A 22,931-nucleotide genomic window follows, 5' to 3' on the forward strand; every position below is an offset into this window, starting at 1 on the left:
CTATATATAAAACCCTTGAGATGAAATGACCCTACCAACAACTCCCCAATCTCTGCCATAGAAGGATGCCCACGAACACTCTTCCCCACTAGTGCAAAATGAAGCGACTGAAGGGATTTCTCTATTTCTTCATCCAGAAAATGAACAACTGGTTATAGAAGGAGATCTAATCAGAATATCATGGATCAATAGTAGTCGAAAATGGATCAGTATTGGCCGTGAGCACTGCATCGAAGCTAGGGTTTTCCGAAGGCTTACCCGGTGGCTCTCCATAGTCAAGAACCATGGATTAATTATAAGAAAAATGAAAGAAACAATTTGAAACAAAACGTGCCACTTCATAGAGCACAATAACAGGAGAATTGCTGGGATTAAGGATGAATTGAGAGCTAAAGGAAACAAAACTGAAAAATTCAATCAAAGTTCATATACGACATAACTTTCTAATAGCTTAATATTCAACCCAAAGTGATACATGTCTAATTATATAGGAACAATATGGGAATTCCTGTTATTTAGCAACAAGGGCTTTAAGCCTTCAAGGAAAAGAAAGAAAATCTCTAAGCCATAGGATTCTGTAACTTTATTCAAACTTCTCCCTCTTAATTAGATGTTATACAAGATTCTTTCAAGAGTTTCCAGCGCGTCGATCCGCATAGTACTGTGCAATCCATTGGTCGATGATTGTGATCTCACTCCTTCGTTGCATTACCAACCAATCTGGGTCAGTTGGTAATGCAGGAAATATATCCAAGCTATGGGATCCTGCACCAACAAGCTTTTCGTAAGTGGGTAGCTATCTCACAGGTCATACCCAAAACTTCACCAAGAGGAACACAGGTGCCCCAATGAACCATTAATTAATTCAGATGATTGTAACCATACCATTTTTCGTAGTTAGGGCTACAAGGCTGTCTGATATGTTTTGCAAAACACTGATGATAAAAGAAAACAAGTCCAATCAATTTGACTCAAATACATTGATTTCATAGAAAATAAATGTAGGAAATTAAACAAGGATTCGTTTAATTTGTTACCCTCCAACACTATAGGGGTCTCTCAGTCCATTTGAAAATATTATGTTGCTAGCGAACCTTTTCACAACCAGTTTAATATCCTGCATGCAGTTCAATTTCTTCCATTACAAGATCTTACAAAAACTTGAGAGAGAGAGAGAATCTTACGTGCCCTCCAAATTGAGTGGTGATCCAATGAGGTCTACGGCTGACACCAAATATTTTTTTGCAGGACTCTATGTAGATATTTAGATCAAAAGGAGCAGTCTGGAACATGGTAGCGTTGCCACTCATGCCGATGGGCATTACTAGCTCACTACATTTCTACAGTAATACAAGTATTAATTAGAACATTCGAGAGAGAGAGAGAGAGATGAAAACACATCTTACCAACCAAAGCAAAGCCTCAACTATTTCAACTGGAAAGTAGTCGTTTGGATTAAACCAAGAAGTGTTTCCAATTAAAGCCACAATACCCGCAATGACCTTCCCAATAATACCTGTTTTAGGGGATGTTCTATCGATTGAGTTGCAGACCAGAGTGACTAGGTTGCTTGGGGGAGAATCAGACTCAGCGGCTACTACATATGCAGCGATCAAGTAGTCCTTCAGCTCTGAAGACGAGGTTAATGGGCTAAACACAAGTAGCCAAAAGAAATTAGAAACTATAAGAGTTAAAATACCAGCAGTGTTTTAGACATAGATCAAGCTCTCAAAATGTATATATGTATAGCTTGATTACACGCAAATGTTGAATCTCTTGCTCAGTATGGAAAGACCATTGGGCTGATTGTCGTATGACGTTGTAGCAATTCATACTCACTTCCTGCAATTAAATAACCCAAAACAGAAACATAACACTATTAATAATTTGATCTTGTTAACGGGCTGATGGCACGAAATTATATATATTGATGAATTTCGTTGCTATATATATAATTACTCTGAAATCCTGGGTAACAATGGAAAAAAATCCATCTTGGGGTGTGATTTCATCGAAGTAAAGAATTGGAAAGGACGATGCAAGTGCCCCAATGTCTGTGAGGATATTTCAGGCGAAACCATGCAGCAAGCACTGAAATTAAAGCAAGAGTACTTATTAAAGAAACAAACCAACCATGACAATAATAATTCATCATCAGAGCTGAGTGGGTTTGCTAAGCACTTACTTCCAGCATATGATGCTCCAACAACGACCACAGGGCATGCAACTAGTTGCAGATAAGTTTTTCTTTATATCTAAGATAATCTCAGCATAATCTGCTAGAGATTGAGACGAGCTCAAGTACCCAAGCGAGCTAGCATTCTGAAAGGCTTCTACTCTTGACTTAAAGGGGATTGATTTTCCATAATATCGGTGCTGTAAAGAAACAACAGTTGCATTAATTCCTGACATAAGTATGACAAATAAATAATAGTTGAAAAATTAATTAAGGATCATTTTCCTCTGAAAATCATTCACAGCATATGGGTTAAATCATGATCGATCAAATATAATTAACATGCATGAGCTCATCATCAGTAACAGTAAATCTTGAAATGGATTATAACATCAAATAGATCTATTAGGTTTCAATCTTCCTTCACCTCTATATATACTAGAAGAGCTTTGAAATGAGGAGCATTATCAGTTAGGAAGCCAATATCAGGGAGATAGAAATCCAAAGGGGACTGCCCTCCAAGGTAAACAAAAACCGGAGCGCTGGAGTTGGCACTTGGCACCACCCCAATACTTAAAATTGATCACATATCTCTGTTGGAAGGTGGTATAACATTCAGGCCTGTAGTTGAAGTGGTCGAGTGTCTGTGTGTGCAAGTATGTTTTGAAATCTTGGGAAGGAAAGGAAGATGATGCTGTCGCTCTGGGGCCTATCAGGTTTCTAATGCCAAGCGTTGGTATAATGATAGGTGTTGCAGACACACATGTTATTAGGAGTAGAAGCAACCATGGAAGCCAAAGGACTGAAAATAAATGGATGTTAATGGCCATGTTTTTGGTGAGAAGTTTAGAGACTGATACAAGGCCACAGAATCAACCAACCTGATCCATATTTATTATCACCTCAGAAACAGCTTTGTGCTTTGTCTGATCGTTGATTTAAAATAAACATCAATGACCAGAAGTATGATAACCCATGGGCCAGGGCCACCTGTTGATAATATTTTTAATTAGTAAAAAAATCTAAAGAAAAAAAGATGGGAATGGTCGGGCTATTGATGGGCTGGTTTTAATTAAAAGAAGTGATAAAGAAAGAAACAGTTTTATTCTATTGACCCCCTTAATTTAGACCTTCAATTTGGTTAAGTTGGGATATGATAAGGACCATCAAATGGGTCAATTAAGACCCGGTCCAAGAGATAAGAGGAAGATGCCATTGGTATATCCACTAATTTAAACTTTCTTGTATAACTTTCTATGTATCCGAGATCCAACAGATCACGATCCACCGGAATTGGATGTACGTGTGACCTCATCAGATGTTTAGCATGGGGTGAACCCGCTTAGACCTGAGAAAGAAGAAAGAAATTACAGGGTCAGTGAACGCAAATACGTTTCTTCTACATGTTAAAGTTGAATCAGACTTCACTGTTAAATGTATGATTCCCTTCATATGTTGTTATTGGATGGATCACCATGGAATTTGTGGGCGGAAACAGAGTTGATTTTAGCTAGAAACCAAAATCCACTTTCAAAGGGCGCCTACTCTCACGCACGTATGGAATTGAAACAAAAGGGCTGATCTCCTTGAATTTTTGGAGACAGCTAGCGGCCAACGTCCTACGGTTTGTTCTCAGCTTTGGGCTTAGAAGTTAGGACACCCCATCATCCATTTAAGGGCAATTCTTATGCTGCCGGAAAGGTATGGTTTCTGATAAACAATAACCAATCAGAAACCCATCGTCAATTTGGATGAATAACAATTGAATTGTTACCACTTGGATGAATGCTGATTAATTGGTTCTGTATTTTTATACAATAAGGGAAGGAAATTAAAAGTCCCAACCCAAAGAATACCTGATGAAGAGAAATTTGGCCCGACCTCGCAATCGCCCGACACGTGGCAAAGGCAAGCAGTTCGGGACAGTAGAGCGTCCGAAGTGAACATCGGAAGCAAGTCCAAGCTCACTACCGAGCCCGAACTCCAGACCGCTCTACTGAGTCCGAGCTCCCTACCAAGAGTCCAAGCTCCCTACTCGGAGCCCGAGCTCCCTGTTAAGAGCGAGCTCCCTGTTAAGGGTCCGAGCTCCCTAAATAAGAACCCGAGCTCCCTACTGGGAGCCTGAGCTCCCTACTGAGTCCGAGCTCCCTATTAAGAGCAAGCTCCCTGCTGGGAGTCCGAGCTCCCTATTAAGAGCGAGCTCCCTACTGAGAACCCGAGCTCCCTGCAAGGAGCACGAACTATACTGGGCCCCAAGCCTCACAAAGCTGACCCGAGCTGGCCCATGGCAGCTCGGAACACTCCAAACCGAACTCAAGACACCTCGCTCGCCACTCCACTTCGCTTCCGAAACACCAGGCTGACCAAACGTACCCGACACCAAGGACGTCCGTATCCAAGGGCGACACACCTGACTGATTTGGGATCTGACGCCTGACAGCCGCACTTCAAACGGCTTCCTGCTACCGCCACCTGCAACCGTCGTCACTAGCCACAGAGACGGCTCTGACAAAAGGAACAGTGGCGGTTCTGTCCGTCCAGAGGAAATGACACCCGAACTGGCAGGAGTTCAGAAGTAATCATGCCCGATCTGACGGAAGCCTGGAAGTGAGTGCACGAGGTGGTTATAAAAGGCTCCTACCCCCCAGGAACGAGGTATGCTAACTTTTACGCTATCCGGTCTATCTTGCCTTTGAAAGACTCTAACTTGAGCTTCGGAGCCCTTACGCCGGGTTCTCCCCGGAGCTTCTTTTCTCCTTCCATTTCAGGTCCCTGCCACTCAGTTCAGAGGCAAGATCGTTGACAGCTAAGATTGGCCGGATTGTGCTTCATCAATTGGCGCCGTCTGTGGGAAACGCTTCAAAAGGCCTCCCTCCAAAACTTTCATACTCCTTTCTTCTCCTTTGAAAAACTCAATACTCATGGCCTCCTCCAGCAACGCCGGACGCGGCACAGAGACAAACACCACCGGGGAACAGCCTCAAGTTCCCGTGGTGTGTGTTGGACAGTTCACCATCCCCCTCTCGGTGGACGGAATTCCCAATCTGAATACGCCACAAGTAGTGGCGCCTGCAAACCTACCTGCCACAAACATCCCCTTTCCTCTCCCCATCGAAACTACCCTCACTGAACCAACCGCCATCCCCCTGGCAGCTAGCCAAAATCGGTTGGATGACCTAATGCAGTGCATGCGGGCAATGCAAGCCCAGATGCAACAATTCCAGCAACACCAGCTTCACCAGCACCAAGCGTTGCACAACCTCTCCCAATATCACTATCAACAGCAGTTCCCCCAACTGCCACCGAACCAACCATTACTTCCACCTCGCCACCCTGCCCCGAAGCTAGTCAAGGCCTCTCCGCAGGATGGACGCTTCCACCAAGGAAAGGCCTCCAGGCCCTAGATCCCCCCAAACAGCCAGGCCTCGTCCCCAGGCCGGAGAGAGAGAAAAGTCATCCCCGCCTCGCAGCTCGCAGGCGGATCAGGAACCTCGCCCGCGAGATCGGCACCTCGGGGCTCCAAACCGGAGTTCCCACTCGCGGAAAACCGATTCGGCGCACTGGCAGCAGCGGACTACCAGCACCCCGGGCCCATCGAGCTCGGCAACACGGAGGCCAACAGCGCCAGTACACGGCCCACTCAGCAGTGAAGGCGCCGTCGAGGTCGACGAACCACCACCCGCGTCCTGTCAGATCCCAGAGGCAAAGGCGAGACGAGCTCGGACGAGGTAAGAGTTGCCCCGATTCTCTCAGTTCCTTCCCCCCTCACGTCAGAACTCCTGGCAGTCCCCCTGCCCAGAGATTTCAAGCTCCCGCCTCTAGACAAGTATGACGGGTCCTTCGACCCCAACGACCACGTTGACGCTTTCCAGTCCCAAATGCACCTCGCCAGAGCCAGCGAATCATGCATGTGCGTGGCTTTCACCACCACCCTGAAGGGGGTAGCCCGCACTTGGTACAGGAACCTGGCCCCCGGGTCGATAAAGTGTTGGACAAAGTTCGTGCAGGTCTTCACTGCACACTTTGTCACCAACAAACGGTGCCCGAGAGCAGAGGAAAGCATCTTCGGGGTAGTCCAAAGGGAAGGAGAACCCATATGGGGCTACATCAAACGATTCAATGAAGCATGCTTACAGATACCGCGATTAGACCCCGCGGTGCAGCTCGCTGTAGCAAAAAGAGGGGTGACGCACAAGGAGTTCAAATGGCACATGGTAGCCAACCAACCCGTGACCGTGGCCGAGTTCCTCAAGCTCGCGGACAAGTTCATGAGAACGGAGGAGGAAATCAACCAGCGAACCGAGGGCGGGAACGAGAAAGGAAAGAGGGATGGCGAGCCCTCTAACTCAACCGACCGAAAAAACCCGGCTCGGGACCCGAAACTGAACCAGTCGTTCCGAGCTCCCCTGCCAGTTCGGACGGATTACACGCCACTGAACACGAGGCGGACCGAGATCTTAATGACGATTAAGGACGCCCCGTACGTGAAATGGCCACCTCGCCTAAAGGGAAATCCGAACGAAAGAAACAAGAATTTGTATTGTAGTTTCCATAGGGACCATGGTCACAGTACCGAGCAGTGCAATAACCTCCGAGACGAAATAGAGGGGCTCATCCGTCGCGGATACTTAAGGAACTTTGTACAGCACAACAATAATAGCAATAAAGCGAATCGGCCAGGCGAGCACGAAAAGGACGCCCCCGAGACCAGCAGCAGGCCTGCCGAACCGATGCAGCGACAGCCTCCGGCAGAGAGGCCAAGCACAACAATAATAGCAATAAAGCGAATCGGCCAGGCGAGCACGAAAAGGACGCCCCCGAGACCAGCAGCAGGCCTGCCGAACCGATGCAGCGACAGCCTCCGGCAGAGAGGCCAATTCGGGGAACCATCCATGTAATTGTGGGAGGTTCGGTAGTAGCGGGGTGCACATCGGTGGCAGCCCGGACTTCAGTTCGCGAAGCAGTCCTCGAGGAGCGGAACCCTCCGAAAAGGCCAAAGACCGAAGCGCCAATCCTCTTCATAGAAGACGACGCGCGAGGAGTTCGCTACCCTCACGATGACGTGCTTGTCATCAAACTAAGGATCAGCGACTTCGAGGTTAGACGCGTGCTCGTAGATTCGGGCAGCTCGGCGGACATCCTCTTCAAATCGGCGTTTGATCGGCTACAGCTGCCAAGAAGCGAACTAAAGCCTGCATGCACTCCCCTGGTGGGCTTCAGCGGAGAGGAAGTCAGGCCCCTTGGAAAAATAACGGTACCCGTGGAAGTCGGCACGTGGCCTTGTGCGGTCAGACTCAACCACGACTTCTTGGTGGTCGCGACCCCCTCCCCATACAATGCCATAATAGGGCGGCCAATCACGCATATCCTGCGGGCGGTGGTCTCCACCTACTATTTGGCCATGAAGTTCCTTACGGACTTCGGTGTGGGGGTAGCGCGGGGCGACCAGCTCGAGTCCCGCAAGTGCTACGTTGCCGCCCTGAAGGGAAAGACCAAGGCGGCCGACGACCTCGATCTGGAGCGGCCCGCGGAGCAAGGCGAAGAACGAGCCTCGCCCACAGAAGAAACAGTCGCGATCCCGACCTCGCCTACGGACCCAGCTCGCGCACTCCAGATTGGTACTTCTGTCAAAGAACCCCTACGGGCCGAACTGGTAAGTTTTTTACTCCAAAATTTAGATATTTTTGCATGGTCCACGACCGATATGCCCGGTATTGACTCTGGTCTTATAACTCACAAACTTAACACTAACCCTTTAGTCAGACCCGTTAGAAGAAACGGAACTTAGCCCCAGAGCGCTGGAAAGCGATCGACGAGGAAGTCGAGAAGCTCCTCGCGGCAGACTTCATAAGGGAAGTCCATTACCCGAGCTGGGTGGCCAACCCTGTGCTGGTGAAAAAGGTGAACGGCAAGTGGCGCATGTGCGTTGACTACACCGACCTAAACCGAGCTTGCCCGAAAGACTGCTTCCCCCTTCCTAGGATCGACCGCCTAGTGGACGCGACCTCGGGACATGAATTGCTAAGCTTCCTGGATGCCTACTCAGGCTACAACCAAATCCGGATGGACCAATCCGACGAGGAAAAAACCAGCTTCATAACCGAGTTCGGTCTATACTGTTACAAGGTCATGCCCTTCGGGTTAAAAAACGCCGGGGCAACCTTTCAAAGACTTGTAAATAGGCTGTTTTGGCCCCTGATCGGCAAAAAGATAGAGTGTTATGTAGACGACATGATCGTCAAAACACAGTTTTCACAAGAATTAATACAAGACTTAGATTCTGTCTTCCAAATCCTGCGTCAGTATAACATGAAATTGAACCCCAACAAATGTGTCTTTGGCATCACCTCGGGCAAATTCCTGGGCTACGTTGTCAATCGACGCGGTATCGAGGCCAACCTGGACAAAATAAAAGCCATCCTAGATATGAGACCACCTCAGAAAATAAAAGAAATCCAGAGGCTAAACGGCCGCATAGCCGCTCTAAGCCGCTTCATGTCCAAGTCGGCAGATCGCTGCCTACCCTTCTTCAAAGCAATAAAAGGCAAAGGGTTCGAATGGACCCAAGACTGTCAGCTCGCGTTTGACGAGCTAAAAGGCTACCTCGCCAGTGTGCCAACCTTAGCTAGGCCCGAGGAAGGTGAAATCTTAGAACTGTACCTCTCGGCTAGCGACGAGGTGGTCAGTTCGGTACTAGTAAAGGAAGCGGACCGGGTCCAACGACCCATATATTATGCTAGTAAAATCTTGCAGGGAGCAGAGACAAGGTACCCGCAGATAGAAAAGCTAGCGTATGCACTGGTGGTAGCAGCACGGAAACTCCGCCCGTACTTCCAGGCTCACACCGTCATCGTCCTGACCGACAAACCTCTGAGACAAGTTTTACTCAAACCCGAGGTCTCCGGCTAGCTGACAAAGTGGGCCATCGAACTCAGCAAGTACGATCTCCAGTACAAGCCAAGAACTGCCATTAAGGCCCAAGCCTTGGCAGATTTTATCGTAGAATGCACGTTTAGCCTCGAAGCCCCTGAGCCGGTCGAGCCCGAGATCCCCAGTTCGGGCGAACTCGGAGCTCCCAAGCCAAACGAGTCCGAACCCCATGAAGTAGCAGCCAGTGTGGCATCCCTCCTGGTTAGACCAAGCGCGAACTGGGATGAGGAGCCCTGGATCCTTCACGTAGATGGCTCCTCGAACCAACAAGGCAGCGGGGCTGGAATAGTGCTACGCGGCCCGAGTGGAACAAAACTGGAATACGCACTACGCTTTGAGTTCACGGCATCCAACAACGAGGCGGAGTACGAGGCACTGATAGCCGGGCTAAACCTAGCGCACAAGGTCGGAGCAAAGCACATGGTTATCTGCAGTGATTCCCAGCTCGTGGTCAACCAAGTTACAGGCGAATACGAAGCGCGCGAGCTCACAATGATTGCATATTTGGCAAAGGTAAAGGAGGCTCTGCTCAACTTCCAGTCACACTTCATAAAGCAAATCCCGAGGTCAGAGAACGCTGAGGCCGACGCCTTATCCCAACTGGCTAGCACGAGCCACAATGCCAGGAGAACCGTGTACGTAGAGGACTTACCTCGGCCCAGCATTCTCGGTGGGGCAGAAGAGGTCGCTCCCGTCACCAAAGCAGAGCCGAGCTGGATCGACCCACTCGCGAGCTTCCTGTTAGACGGAACCCTCCCCGCGGACCGCAACACATCCAAGAGGGTGCAGCGCCAAGCAGCAAAATACGTCATGATAGACGAACGGTTGTACCGACGATCCTATACGCTACCCTATCTGCGATGCTTACGCCCAGCCGAAGCCGAGCTGGTACTCCGCGACATCCATGAAGGCTTGTGCAGCAGACACCTGGGGGGCAGAGCCCTCGCCCAAAAGGCACTTCGACAAGGATACTACTGGCCGACAATGAAGATAGAGGCAATCAAGCTCGTCAGAAAATGCGACAAGTGTCAGAAGCACGCCAGCATCCACCATCAGCCCGCTGTCGACCTCAAATACCTCACCAGCCCATGGCCCTTCGCCCAATGGGGCATCGACCTCCTGGGGCCATTCCCACCAGCGACAGGCGGGAGAAAATTCCTAGTGGTGGCAGTAGATTACTTCACAAAGTGGATAGAAGCTGAACCCCTGGCAATAGTTACAGCCCGAAACATACAGAACTTCTTTTGGAAGAACATTGTATGTCGCTTCGGGCTACCTCGGGTACTGATCTCTGACAACGGCAAACAGTTCGAATATATCAAGTTCCAAGAATGGTGCCAAAGTATGGGAATTAGTCAGAACTTCACGTCGGTCGCACACCCGCAGGCAAATGGCCAAACAGAAGTAATGAACAGAGCCATCCTCCGCGGACTGAAAGCACGATTAGACCGAGCCAAAGGTTTATGGGCAGACGAACTACCAAGTGTTCTATGGGCTCACCGAACCACGGAAAAAACCGCGACAGGAGAGACCCCCTTTAACCTCACCTACGGCACCGAGGCGGTGATCCCGGCGAAAATCGAAGTGCTTACGTCGCGACTAGAAGCGTACGACGAACAGACAAACGAGGGCGAGTTACGCACCAACCTCGACCTACTGGATGAAGTGAGAGACCTCGCGCACATCCGAACTACGGCCTACCAACAAAAGGTAGCTCGGTACTACAACGCGCGAGTAAAGAAGAGGAACTTCCGCGTCGGCGACCTGGTTCTCCGTAAGGTCATGGTGCCCGAACCCGGCGTAGGGAAACTTGGACCAAACTGGGAAGAACCCTACAGAGTAATGAAAGCACTCGGTGGGGGAGCATACGAGCTCGGAACCCTAGAAGGAAAATAAGTACCCCGAGCATGGAACGTCGTCAACTTAAGAAGATACTACCTATAAACCACCAAGGCAAGCACCCCGAAGCCTAGGTAGAAAACGGACTGAAGGACCGAAATGGTCAGTTCGGCAAAAAACGCAGCTCGACGACGACCAGAAAAACAGCCATTTCATCCGTGTCAGAAAACGAACTGGACCGAAATGGTTAGTTCGGCAAAAAACGCAGCTCGAAGACAACCAGCACTTGAACAAAAGCCATTTCATTTCAGATAGATGTGTACATTCAAAAAAAAAAAAGCCATTACAAGCCAGGGGCCACTTCATCATTATCAGAAGCCACTTCGACAACACCCGAAGGACCTGCCTCCCCCTCGGAGTCCGGCTCGACATCCACAGCATTAGCCATCTCTTGAGTAATGCGCGATGTGGATATGGCGCTGGTATCGAGGTCGGGGTACGTATTCCGGATCATCCACCGGCTTAGCTTGAAACCCCTCCTGTAGGAGTCCACCATCAGATCATCGAAATCCGGCGAAGCAATGTAATCACTGACAGCTTTCTTCTTCGTGTCCTCGATGCCTTGAGAGAAGATCTGAGTCCTCTCCCTGATATCCTCCTGAAGATACTTGACATGGTGCTCCAGGTCCAGCTTTAATTCTGCCATATGCTTCACCACCACTCCCATGGCCTCGGCATCTCTCTGAGACCTCACCTGCCTAGACCGCGCGCGGCGAGCAGCAGCCTCAGGAGCATGAGCATTCTCCTCGGCAGTTCGAGCAGCCTCCTCGGCAGCTCGCGCTTGCCTCGAGCATCTCTCCACCTGGTTCGCCAAGGCGTGAATGGAAGAGTTCACCTATCAAAGGAAAACGGGATCAAAGGAACGAATAGAAGAATAAAAGCCGAACTCTAAAGAAGGAAGCACTTACCACCATGGCATGAGTAACAGCACGGCGGGCCACTTGGTGCAGAGGCAGCTCGGTCCACGCCGCAATTTCCTCGGGAAACATCGCCTCCTTACTCCGTTGAAGAGCATGAACAGGCGACAGCACGCTCCTGAAGTCCCCCGGGGCCTCCGAGCCCGACGGCCCAGCTCGCGTATGGGCAGACTCGGAGTAAGCGGAAGCCCCCGTGTGTGTGGTTTCGGCATAAGGAGCCCCCGCCGGCTCCTGCATAGAAGGAACCATCTCGGGCTCCTCTGCCGGATAATCCGGCACCTCGGGCTCCGCACCCTGGGATGGCTCGGCGCGAGCTCGCTTAGCCACCCGTTTTCTCCTCTTCATGCCCTGGAACAAGTGCCCACCTCGGGTCCCTCGAGAGTCCATCGTACCTGCGAAAAGGAGTTCGGCATCAGTAAGACGTAAAAGAAGAGCAAGACAGGATCACTAGGGAAAGAACCTACCCGAACTCAGGCCCGCAGCAATAAGCTTGGCCTCCGTCAGATACCGTTGACAATCCAGCCCAAGCCGCGCCCATTGCCGGAGGCCCTTCGCCGTCTCCTTATCAAGTGTGACGCCGGAATTGGGAGCGGCCATCCCCCAGCCGGTCTGGAACGGCCACCCCAGCGCACTTCGCACCCCGAAATAGTCCCGCTTCCACGTCGGGACCTTATTAGGGAGTCCGTGTAAGAGCTTGAAGCCCGGGCGAGGAGACAGGTAGTATGCCCGCCTACGCCCAGGAAAGGGACCCGCTTGTTTTTTCAGCATTAAAATAGAGGAGAAAATCTCCAGATCCAAAGGAAAGTTCTCGTCACAAAATAAGGAGATCGTCCCCACTAAATTTCTAATAGAGTTCGGGTGAAGCTGGCCGACCGTCACACCAAAGTGGTTTAGAACCTCGACGAGAAGAGGATGAAAGGGCAGTCGCAGCCCCGCAGCAAGCTGTTCCCGGAAAATCACGATCTCATTAGGACCGTGTTCCCAAGGGAAGCTGCCCATAGGAATGAAGTAACCGTGCTCCCCGGGCAAGTCGTAGTAATCTATGAGGGATTGAAGTCCCTCAGGCGTCATAGTCGAAGGGCCGAACTGATCTACAACCCGGCCACGACGGGAGGTGGACGCCGACCTACCCGAAGCACCTCGGGCTGTAGGCCCGACCCCTTCCTCAGGACCTACATCGGGCTCACTTGAACTTTCGGGGAACGCAAACTAGTTCGTAGAACCTACATCAGACCCGCTTGAACAGTCTAAACCCTCCAAACTAGACATCAGGAAACGGAATGGGATTCCAAAAGCACTTACCCGGGAAGAAGACTGAAGCAGACCACGAAAGCTCGAACAAGGAACCTAGGACGCGAGCTGAAAAGCCTGGACGCGAACTGAAACTTAGGCGCGAGCTCAAGATGTACAACAGTAGCAAGGACGCCCCCCCTGCGCGCTATTTATATCCACAATGGCCGGAAAGCGACGACCCAGATCGAAGCCAATCCAACGGCCCACAGCCGCGCTAAACCGCACGTCTTCCGAGACCAATCGGCGCACGTCTTTCCGAAACTGATGGAGCGTCGCGCACGTCCTGTCAGAGGACGGGTGTCAGCACGCACCTTCTTGAAACTGACGGGGTGTCGGTGCCCATCTCCTCACAATAAAAGCGTCTACAGCCCAACTCTCGAATGACTGCCATCACGTCTCCCAAACGCGCGCCCTTTTTTGAAAGTCAAATTAAATCGAGCGCCCTCAGCACGGACCAAAACCCTCCTGCTACCTTACGAACTCCCCGCGCCAAGACAGGACCCTTGTCGCAGGGAGTGGGGGGCAATTGATGAAGGGAAATTTGGCCCGTCCTCGCAATCGCCCGACACGTGGCAAAGGCAAGCAGCTCGGGACAGTAGAGCGCCCGAAGCGAACATCGGAAGCAAGTCCAAGCTCACTACCGAGCCCAAACTCCAGACCGCTCTACTGAGTTCGAGCTCCCTACCAAGAGTCCAAGCTCCCTACTCGGAGCCCGAGCTCCCTATTAAGAGCGAGCTCCCTGTTAAGGGTCCGAGCTCCCTAAATAAGAACCCGAGCTCCCTACTGGGAGCCCGAGCTCCCTACTGGGAGCCCGAGCTCCCTACTGAGTCCGAGCTCCCTATTAAGAGCAAGCTCCCTGCTGGGAGTCCGAGCTCCCTATTAAGAGCGAGCTCCCTACTGAGAACCCGAGCTCCCTGCAAGGAGCACGAACTATACTGTGCCCCAAGCCTCACAAAGCTGACTCGAGCTGGCCCATGGCAGCTCGGAACACTCCAAACCGAACTCAAGACACCTCGCTCGCCACTCCACTTCGCTTCCGAAACACCAGGCTGACCAAACGTACCCGACACCAAGGACGTCCGTATCCAAGGGCGACGCACCTGACTGATTTGGGATCTGACGCCTGACAGCCGCACTTCAAACGGCTTCCTGCTACCGCCACTTGCAACCGTCGTCACTAGCCGCAGAGACGGCTCCGACAAAAGGAAAACAGTGGCGGTTCTGTACGGCCAGGGGAAATGACATCCGAACTGGTAGGAGTTCAGAAGTAATCATGCCCGATCTGACGGAAGCCTGGAAGTGAGTGCGCGAGGTGGTTATAAAAGGCTCCTACCCCCCAGGAACGAGGTATGCTAACTTTTGCGCTATTCGGTCTATCTTGCCTTTGAAAGACTCTAACTTGAGCTTCGGAGCCCTTACGCCGGGTTCTCCCCGGAGCTTCTTTTCTCCTTCCGTTTCAGGTCCCTGCCACTCAGATCAGAGGCAAGATCGTTGACAGCTAAGATCGGCTGGATTGTGCTTCATCAAGACCTATTCATCAACGCTTGTATATATTAGCACACAAATGGGTCAGATACAGTTCCTGCGTTAATAATAAACTCAATTTTATATTATCTTGTATTATTAAACTAGCTACTATTAAACTTATATTTTGATGCAAAAGAAGATAACACCTTGAATTATTATACTTAAATTTGTACACTTGATGCAGTAGAGAGGAGGAATGACGGAGCGTGGAAGCAATAAACCGGGCTGGCTATGCAAGCACCGGACGAACACAAGGCTTCGTCGTGAAGCCTATGGTAACTAGGCGTATGCCTTGGAGGAGAGAGAAGTGAATAAAGAAATTCTGTGTGTTTTCTATTAACTCAGAATAGAAGTATTAATAATACATCTGGTAGATTTATAGAATAACTAGGAAAGTTAAAATTGTAAAACAACTAAAACAACTAGGAACTGGACTTCTAGACATCTTCGAAATCTGCCTTTGATATCCACCGTCTGATAGCCACCATCTTCCAATGTTTATCAATGCATGGAGTTGTCACCATTATCTTATGGTTGTTGGATCACGTAAGGTCTCTAGACGTGAGAGACGTGAGCTGTTGCCGGCTGGTGAGATGGTCCTCCATCATTCTCCCCCACTTGGAAAGAACTCAACCCCGAGTCATGATCGGGATATGCAAATAACGATGAAGATCAGCAACATTAAATGTTTTGGAAATACCTATGTGATCTGGAAAGTCCACTACGTAAGCATTGTCATTGATCTTCTTGAGGATCTTGTATGGGCCATATTGCCAAGGCTGTAGCTAGTTATACTTCCCCACGGGTATGCGTTCCTTCCTTAAGAACACCATGACTTCATCACTTTCTGGGTTTGGATGACCCCCCTCGGCTGCAACTACCGCACCAGAATTTTGCGGGCTAACCTCTGCTTCTTTCTCGGTTGATTCTTCTTCATTCGAGGTCTGTGGGGCATTTAATTGCGGAATTGTTGGTGCCTTGCTTAACATACACTGGTGAATCTCATCAATCAATTTCTGACGTTCTGGAGTTCGAAATCTGGGGGCTGCTTCACGAGATTTGATGGCTAATGCACGTCTTTCTTCCTTCTTGTAATCCAACCCACCATCTGGGTTGGTGGGCATGAATGCAATCAATGCTACCAAAGCAGTTCTCATGCTCCAAGATGGCTGCCAATGCTCCGGATGATCATTGGATATGCTTAGACAAATCTTCGTTTGTGTTTCAAAACGACCATCAGGAGTAAACATAAATGTAGGAGGTTGGAATGGATATTCTGCTGGCAATTGGATCCATCCGTGATAGATTCCTCCCTCGAACTCTGTGTCACGGGGACCTCTGATCGCAAATTGCCACTCAAATATATTTTCCTTGAGAGGAAGGCTCATGAAATCATCGGAAGGGTTTGCTCGTATCTCCTTCACCTCCTGAAGGATCCTCTTCACCGCTGGGTTCTTCAGGTTGTACTTCTCTTTCTTCCGCTGAATAACCCTCCAGAATGTCCCTGCCAATATATTGACCCCTGGTGCTGCAATATCGGGTTTTGTTATGCTAGGTGCATGTAAATTTGGGCCCCTTAAGAAGACAGAGCCACCACTGGTGGTCTTGTTTTCAGAACCGTTCTTGTTGGAGAGATTTTGGCAATTGGTTTCCTATCCGTAGCCAGATATGATTGAAGTACTTGTGATTGTTTAACACTAATTTGAATGCCTGGGATTTTGAACTGTCTGAGTCCTTCCTTGGGAAATGAATCGATGAGTATCATCCCGACACCACCGCCCCGTCGTATGGTATCCCCTGGTATATCTGTTCTTGTGCTATTACGCACGCACACCACTATCTTTCCCTTAATCAACGTGTGGTCAAGACTCTCCTCCTCACAGAAGCTAGCATTGGTAGAAGGAACACCGGGAGCAGCTGCATCGCTCACGTTTATCACACCATAAAACCCATCCATCTTAAATGGGTTTAACGAGTAACTCTTGAGAATTTTTGAGTTACCAAGATGAACATCGGAGATGAATTCTCGATCCATAGAGTTCGCAATGACAGTGAGAATCCAAGGCGCGACATTTCCCACTGTTCCAGGGAAGAAAAAATTTCCAGCTATGGCTGAGACCAGAATTCCTTTCCTGAATGCATGGAAAGCTCCAATGGAGTTGGCATCACCAGAGTAGCTAACGAAAGGGATCCTGGCAAGTGAGATGGAGATTATATCGACGCCATCATTGATGGAATCATCAAAGGCTGAAAGGATGTCAGCTTCGGAACATAGCCTCAAGGTCCCCCAACAAACTTTGTAGACGGCAAGCCTAGCGCTAGGCGCACCTCCCCTCGCAACACCTCCGGAAATTCCATACAAACCGGCACTTCTCACCATGGATCCAGCCACTATGGATGCGGTGTGGGTGCCATGCCCATTCTCATCCCGAGCTGACCGGAAGAAAGTAGAATTTAAAGATTCAAGAGGCCCATATTCTACCTCAAATCCTTTCCAGTAATACCGAGCACCTACAACTTTACTGTTATAGTTTGCCAATGTAAAATGATCACCAGTGACACATTCTCCCATAAATCTCTTGGGCACAGGTCCTAAGCCTCTATCATTGAAGCTCTCTGATTCAGGCCAAATTCCACTGTCAATGACACCAATGATAATATCCGACTTCACGTCAACGGGCAATTGGTTGTATTGTTGAATAGAATCGACTCCCAAGAATTCCCAAGAATGCATGGTCTGAAGATTATATGTTCGGCTCTCGAAGACGGAAACAACTTATTCAATCTCAGAAAGTTTCTTTAATTGTTCTAGCGTGAGCATGGCAGAGAAACCCCTGAAGCTCTTGGTATAATGGTGAATTATTGCCTGTTGTGCTCCGTCAATACTGCCAATCACTGAAGGAAGCATCTCGTGGTTGGCTCTAATCACAGAATCTAAATCCGGGTATGAGTCTGAAGCCTCATGAACATCGGATTTCTTGTCAACAACTTTGATGGGTTGCTTCGTCTCTACCAAACTCGTGATGCCAACGTCATGACTGGCGACAGATTTGGCGATTGGCCAGCCCAAAGTAGAATGCTCGTCAGAACAACTGTTGTCATCGATGGGTTCTGAGAAAGCTGAAGTTCCAGAATTGGTCCTACAGTATCCAAATGAATCACCGCTCAAAGTAGAGTATCCGGTGGCTTCTGTGGTTGATGTATCTAACTGATTCCCCGAGGAAGGAGAGGGATGATGACGGACGTCGGCGATAAAGCCTGTAACACCACGGTATTGAGATGTTCGTTGTCCAAATGTATCGATTGACTTACGCGGCACTGGCTCTCGGTTGACAGCTTTCCCAACCTGTCGTTTTCGGTTGTCAGACCCCGGCGACGACGCAAGTCCAGGGACTCCAGTCTGAGAGCCCGGGTTCATAGAGAGCGAGAACGACTGGAAGTTATAGTTGTTCGCTTTGCAGAAGATTTTTCACCTGAAAATAGTGTCTGACGGAACCACGACTTGAACCCAGAAATCGATGTTGCACTATCAAGAGGAACGTGGTATAGACTGTTACCGGGGTTAGGGTTGGGGTTAGTGGCTTGAAGATGTATAGTTGGGAGAATGGCATGTGGGTTCTCGTTATAATGGAAAGATTGGATTAACGAAGACTGGTCCGTAGGATTTTCTTCTATTTCTCTCTCTCCGTTATTGTTGAATATTGGAGGTACGTTCACGTTGATTCCGCATCCACTATCGGGATTTAGATCTCTTTGGTGGAAAGCTTGTTGCTGGCTTTGGTAGTATGCATTGTTGTTATCCTGAGAAGAATTGGAGTAACCACCCAAGAAATCTTCGAGCTTGGGGCCTTCTCTCTCTGGATTAGTTGTCGTAGCGATGGTGCTCTCGTACCTCCCATCGTTTCTTCCGTCATTGGGAATAACTGGAGCAACGCCGAGTTTTATTTCGTCTTCGCTATCATCATCAAGAACAGGATTCTGGGGTATAGGATTGATGAGCGATCTATCGTGATCATCTCCTCCGGTTGGGTACGGGTTATCCCGGTTCCTTAGAACGACCTTCCGCAACAAGGTCCGTAGTTGTTCAGTCATCTCTGCCAACTGCTGCTCGATGTTACAGGTGGTTGTGCGTTGTTCTTCAATTGCTCTCCAAACAGCTTGTAACCCCTGATCTCTGTCACGGGGTGGGTTGCGACTGCTACCGTCTTGGTTGGCCATCTGATTGGGCGAATTCCCTGCTCTGATACCACCTAATGCAGCATAGAAGCAATAAACCGGGCTGGCTATGCAAGCATCGGACGAACACAAGGCTTCATCATGAAGCATGTGGTAACTAGGCATATGCCTTGGAGGAGAGAGAAGTGAATAAAGAAATTCTGTGTGTTTTCTATTAACTCAGAATAGCAGTATTAATAATACATCTAGTAGACTTATAGAATAACTAGGAAAGTTAAAATTGTAAAACAACTAAAACAATTAGGAACTGGACTTCTAGACATCTTTGAAATTTGCCTTTGATATCCACCGTCTGATAGCCACCATCTTCCAATGTTTATCAATACATGGAACTGTCACCATTATCCTATGGTTGTTGGATCACGTAAGGTCTCTAGACGTGAGAGACGTGAGCTGTTGCCGGCTGGTGAGATGGTCTTCCATCAAGGAAATTAGGGTGAGTACATTTTTAGATTTAAACCCATGTCCCTGGTTTGGGTTTGTAATTAATTTTGACCCAGTTCATCCCAATTCATAATTATTTTTTTTTTCGGGGGGGTGGGGACGGGTGGGGGGCAGGCTCTCCACGTTGTGTGTGCAGTATATTGGGGTGCAACTTGGGTAGTTTGGGTTGGATTGTTGGGCCTGGTCCAGAAGCTTTGGAATGATACAGTGTAAAATCTAGTACGTGGTGAGTATGGGATGGGTTGGTTTTGTTTGGTGGTTCCAAGGTCTATTGGTGGAAGTTTTCTTTATCGTTCTTTCAATAAATAATAATAATAATAATAATAATAATAATACAATTTAATAATTTAAATTCTGTAAATATTACCTTGTACATTACTTTTTAGATACATTTAAATATTAAATTGGAGAAAGTTGATCAAGTCACTTAAGTGGCTTCATGGTCAAATGAGACCATGATTTTTACATCCTCAGCTTTTTTTGGGATTTATTTCAAGGCAAGTTTATTTCCAAGACTGGTTATTCAGGTCAGTTCAGGTAGAGTAAACCCCTAGACCCAAGAACCAGCCTATGTGGTGGTTTGGTTCCAAATTCTACCCAATAACAGATTAGTGGGGATGCTTTAAGTCTGATTCAAGCTAGGATCCATATCGCTTCAGGTAGAATCTACCCATTTGCTAACCCCTATTAAAATCCTCAAATCAAATACTGGATTTGCACTCGTAAAATCTCCCATAACTTGGTCTAGCTTATAGCCCGTCTAGTTGCCATTGCCGATGAATACAAGGCTTTTATGCACAATTGCACATGGTCTCTTGTGCCTCCTCCCAAGGACAAAAATATTATTGGGAACCATTGGGTTTTCAAAATCAAGCGCTGGTTCTATTGAGCATTTTAAAGCCCATCTAGTTGCCAAGGGCTTTCAAAAGACATGCAAAAGTATCCTTTTGGATTGGAAATCCTTTACAACAAAATTATCACCGTAGAATTCAAAGTATACATTATTGTCCGAAGAAAATTAGCTCATTGAGAGTAAATTTTTAGTAATGGTACATGATGAGGGCAGATTTGGCCCTCCAGTGAAATTGCGACACGTGGCACCTTGTGACAACTAGGCAAACACCCAGGCAACAACTTACCAAGTTGGTGTCCCACCTGGGCACCGGTCTGGCCGGCCTGGCGTGGCCTGGGGCGGCCTGCACGCGGCCTGTGCACTGCCTGGCACGGCCTGCAATGCCTGGTGCGGCCTGCGCGACCTGGCCGACCTGGATCAGCCTAGCACATGATCCGACCTGGCCGACCTAGTCGCCCATAAGACGCCCACCGATAAACTTGGCATGCATACCCCACGAGCTCGGTAGCTCGCCAAGGAGCTCGGTAGCTCACCAAGGAGCTCGCCAAGGAGCTCGGTAGCTCACCAAAGAGCTAACCAAGGAGCCAGACAGCTCGGCAGAGCTCGCCACAAGCATCTCGGCATAGCTCCCCCGGGCAGCTCGCCACTTGTAGGGTAGCTCGGTACAAAAGAGTAGTTTGGCGTATCGCAGGAAGATCTCTTGCCTGACAACCTGGCCTAGACACCGACCCGCCGACTGACACAGGCGCCGACCTGACAACCTGGCCCAGGTGCCGACCTGGCCGCCTGACACAAGCGCCAGCCTGACAACCTCAAGGAGTTCACCACCGTATCCCGGTTCTGACGGGATGTGACGAGTCTTACCGTTTGAGGGCTTTTCACCCACCTAATCCGCGAGGACTCCAGTATATAAAGACCTCACCTCCCAAAGGGGAGGGAGAGAATGGAAAAAATGGAGGTAATCCCTGCTCTCTAGCTCTCTCATTTCTCCAATATCATCTTCAAAGCTCTCTACAATCAGAGTGCTAACTTAAGCGTCGGAGAGTCCCTGCCGGGAAAATACCCCCGGGTCCTCTGATTCAGTTCTCGTAGGTCCCTCAGCTCCTGCCGCCTACAAAGAGGAGGAAAAGATGGAAGTTCTCACAGGTCCCTCAGCTCCCACTGCCTACAAAGGAAAGAAGATCACCTCATGCAGAGGGCAGTTGGGTTGCGCTACACCAGGGAGCTCCACCATTCTCTGAGTCACAGGCCGCCTAGTAGGGAGCTCGCCACTAGGGAGTTTTCCACCAGGGAGCACATCTCCAAGCAGCTTGCCACCTCACAGGGAGCTCGTCACCAGGTAGCTCTCCACCAGGCAGTTCTCCACTAGGGAGTTTGCCACCAAGTAGCTCTCCACCAGGGAGCTCGCCACTAAGCAACTCGCCACCTCACAGGGAGCTCGTCACCAGGCTGCTCTCCACCAGGTAGTTCTCCACCAGGGAGTTCGCCACCAAGTAGTTCTCCACCAGGGAGCTCGCCACCAGGCAGTTCTCCACCAGGGAGTTCACCACCAAGTAGCTTGTCACCATGTAGTTCTCCACCAGGGAGCTCGCCACTAGGCAGTTCTCGACCAGGGAGTTCGCCACCAAGTAGCTCATCACCAAGGCACTTCACCACCAGGTCAAATAACAAGGTACTTAGCCAAAAAAAAATCGATACATCACAAAAATTGGTACGTGACCAAAAACGGTTACATCAATTGGCTCCGTCTGTGAGATCACGCTACAAAAAGCTAAGTTCTCATCCTACAAAAGCTAAGTTCTCATCTTACCAAAGCTAAGTCCTCACTTTTTAGAAATTGAAGCTATCGCTTTATAGTTTACATTTTTTATGAACTCAAAGACTATGCAGGGAGCTAACAGACTAAGTAGCTCTACCAACCTTACTTTCAATTCAGATAAAGCCTCATCAGTCCTCTCCGCAAGGTCCCCCCTACAAAGATGAGCTCTTCGTGGCTTCCGCGGGAGCTGGCGGCCAACAGACTACATAGGCTTCCTTACTGGTCGAGCCTTCCAACGCTCCCGTGTGAGCTGGCGACCTAAAGTTAGTAGTGCTGCCCTCGAAGGTCGAGCTCCTAGTAGCTTATTGTAGGAGTGGGTGACCGGCATTACGAAGCTGATGCAGCGCAATCATAGCTCGACACCTGGTCAGCTTGGCACCTCACAAGTAGCTCGGCACCTGGTCAGCTTGGCACCTTGCAGGTAGCTCAGCACCTGGTCAGCTCGGCACCTTACAGGTAGTTCGGCACCTGGTCATCTCGGCACCTTGCAAGTAGCTCAACACCTGGTCAACTTGGCACCTTACAAGTAGCTCAGCACCTGGTCAGCTCGGCACCTGGTCAACTCAGCACCTTGCAGGTAGCTCGACACCTCACTGGTAGCTCAGTGCCTGGTTAGTTCGGCACCTCACAGGCAAAACCTACAGGCCACATTACAGCTGAAGACCCAATCGCCTCTCCGGCACGGGCAAAGTCAAAAAAGAGTAGACTACGAGTCACTCCCAAAGCCTATGGGCCACACTATTGCTAAATACCCAGTCGCTTCCTCAGCATGAGCAAAATCATTAAAAGTGAACTATAAGTTGCTCCTAGAGCCTAAGGGCTACACTACTGAACTGG

General features: G+C 49.2%; 2 pseudogenes; both read right to left on the minus strand.

The window, feature by feature from the left end:
• Window positions 1-1,043: 1,043 nt before the first annotated feature.
• Window positions 1,044-3,006, minus strand: LOC104595459 (uncharacterized; annotated as a pseudogene).
• A 12,134-nt stretch (window positions 3,007-15,140) lies between these two features.
• On the minus strand, window positions 15,141-19,276 carry LOC104595460 (subtilisin-like serine-protease S pseudogene; annotated as a pseudogene).
• Between the last annotated feature and the right edge of the window lie 3,655 nt (window positions 19,277-22,931).

The sequence above is a fragment of the Nelumbo nucifera genome, chromosome 2 (genome assembly GCF_055504915.1).
Source record: "Nelumbo nucifera cultivar China Antique chromosome 2, China Antique-T2T, whole genome shotgun sequence".
NCBI lineage: Eukaryota > Viridiplantae > Streptophyta > Magnoliopsida > Proteales > Nelumbonaceae > Nelumbo > Nelumbo nucifera.